Below are 2556 nucleotides of genomic sequence, written 5' to 3'. Positions count from 1 at the left end.
TACCCACTAAAGACATGGGCTGTTTCTGTATTGAATGGTAATATTATACCTATTTTGCATTTTTAATTCAACTCGGTAAATGTTTACTGAGAACTTATGTGCCAGGGACTGAAGATGCAGGGGAGACCAAAAGGCGGACCCGCCCCCTAGTCACTTTCAGCCCAGCATCATCCTAAACACAGGTACCTATAACACGGCGAGATAGAAGAAAGTCATAACCTGGTCCTTGGGAGGGGCTGTATGAACTGTGTTTTGAGGATGAATAAGAGCCCTACAGTCACAGGGTGGGTGGGAGGGGACAGGCCTCCCAGACAGAGGTAACGTTAGTGCAAAGGCACAGAGAATTAAAATGTATGATGGGCTTAGGTACACCCAAATAACTTGATGCGACAGGATTGCAGGAGAGGAAATGTGGATAGTGATGAAGAAGCAAAGCCGTAATGGGCCTGACATTATCTGTTAAGGAGCTTACACTCAATCGTGGAGATGAAACCATCTGGCAAATCAAGGAGCAACATAAGATTTGCATTTGAGGAGGTGTTCTCTCGTGTCTGTCTGCAGAAGGAGGAAACGGCGGGTAGCAGACCTGGTAAGGACCCTGAACCAGTGGTCTGTTGGACCTGCCTACTCCAAGGCAGTGGTCATGGGAGTGAAGTCAAAGAGACATGAAGGAGATGAAACTGGTAGGCCTTTGTAGGGTAAGAATGAGAGGAGAGGTCAGTTCTGGCCAGTTGGGAGCCTGGGGGAATGGAATATGATGAATTCACTTTGCATAAAATCCAGTGGTACAATCTTAGGCTCCGCTGTCATCCTTGAGGGTTTAAAGAGACCATCTGAATTCCATTTAACCAGCTGAAACTTCTACAGAGTTAACACAATGTCCTCTCTTCTGGGTAAACCTTTTAATCTATTTCTGACTTCTTTGCCACTCATCTTATTAGTCTAGCCCCTTTTATTTTGGTCTCTCTACTTTTACAGTATGGTCTGCATCTTTCTTCCTCAATGAGCAGTGAGGATCAGTAGTTCATCTATATTGCAAAAAGCGTTTGGGAAGAGATTGTAGGGGCATCATTTGCTTGAACACATCGTGTTCCCCAGCCAGAGGACCTGAGGGGGACCTGAGGGGGACCTGAGGCTGCACTGGAAGAACCAAACTCAGAATTGCATGTGGGATGCACATTCCAAATGGAGACTTCAGGCATTGCACATTGTAGAACAGAAGACGGGACAGACTCTTGGCCGGCGGGTTTCCAGGCACCATCTCAAGGCAGATGTGGGATACCCTTGGCCAGATTCACTCTAACTGGGCAAAATGTTTTTTTAATCAGATAACTATAATCCAGAATCCCCTCCCATGAGGCAGAACTGTCTATCGAATTCATCCACAGATCAGAGAGAGATATGAAATCTTGGCTTCTTCGAGAGGTTGCAAAGTTTAGGAACCACTGTCATGAAAAACTGATCTAAATAATTAAAATGGCATTTTTGCTCTTTATCTATAGCCCTATGCAAACTAAATCTGTAAATGTCTTCAATACACCTTCTCCTATTTGGTACTTAAACCAAAATCTTTATAAAGAGAATTGCTCAATGAAAAATAATGATTAAAAGGAATCCTATTGTGCATACTTGTAAGTGACTAAACCTTTTTTTAAAAAAATAATCATCTATGATATCTTCTTTGTGACTCTAAATTCAGAATTTTGATTTGTGAATGTAATTCAGAATTAAAACACCATGTTCAGTTAGCAATAATCTGCTCTGAGATGCTTATTTTTCCAGGCTAATAAAAATGATCTTTATTATAATATAGGGACTAGACTATAAATACCATATCTCCTTATTTCCATTAACTTAATTTAGAAGTCCAGCTAATTGTAGGACTTAATAGAAATGGCATTGGGAATAGTATGCAACTGTTAAAAAATCATGCTTTTGATGGCTAAGTACATCGGAAACTATTATGTAATATAAGTGAAAAGGGAAAGATATGTTTTTCATTTTTCCTTCTTTAAACATGCTATAGAATGTTAAGTATAAGTAGGACACAAGGGGAAAATAAATTCTAGTTAAAATCACCTTGGAAATTTATTTGCCCTGAAATCTCCAGTTCTTTGGATGCTACAAGCCATAAATAGTTTTGTTTCCCCTTGCATTTGGACTTCTGTCTCTGGGTGTCAAGATAATAGGCGATTTCATTTATTTTTCCTTCATTTTTCATGTATGCACTATATAATTACATTTGAACTACAAACATATAATTACTTTTATAAACAGAGAAAAAACAAAACTTTATAAATAAAGGGAAGTGAAATGGCATCAAGCTGACCCACTTCTCTTCCTGAATTTTTCCACAAACTGTTTTAACCACAGACAAGGTACCTTCACTTTTTTGCACTTTACTTACATAAAGTAGATGGATAAAACTAATCTTGGCAGTTCGTTCCAGCTTTTCTAATGTTCTAGTTTAAATTGTATCAGGAAACCAAAATGGCCTCCTGCCATATTAGTTTCTGAAGGGTTTATTAACCCTCACTGAGGTCCAGGTCCTATGCT

The 2556-nt window shown here is 39.4% G+C and overlaps 1 protein-coding gene across 1 annotated transcript in view; it reads left to right on the top strand.

Annotated features, from left to right (window-relative positions):
* PRKCH (protein kinase C eta) overlaps positions 1–2556 on the top strand; it is a 205183-nt gene that overhangs the window by 135270 nt on the left and 67357 nt on the right. The window lies entirely within an intron of this gene.

The sequence above is a fragment of the Pteropus vampyrus genome, unplaced genomic scaffold (assembly GCF_000151845.1).
Source record: "Pteropus vampyrus isolate Shadow unplaced genomic scaffold, Pvam_2.0 Scaffold15, whole genome shotgun sequence".
NCBI classification, from domain to species: Eukaryota; Metazoa; Chordata; class Mammalia; order Chiroptera; family Pteropodidae; genus Pteropus; species Pteropus vampyrus.
Note: the sequence above shows the minus strand (reverse complement) of the source record. Positions and strands in the feature narration are given on the sequence as shown.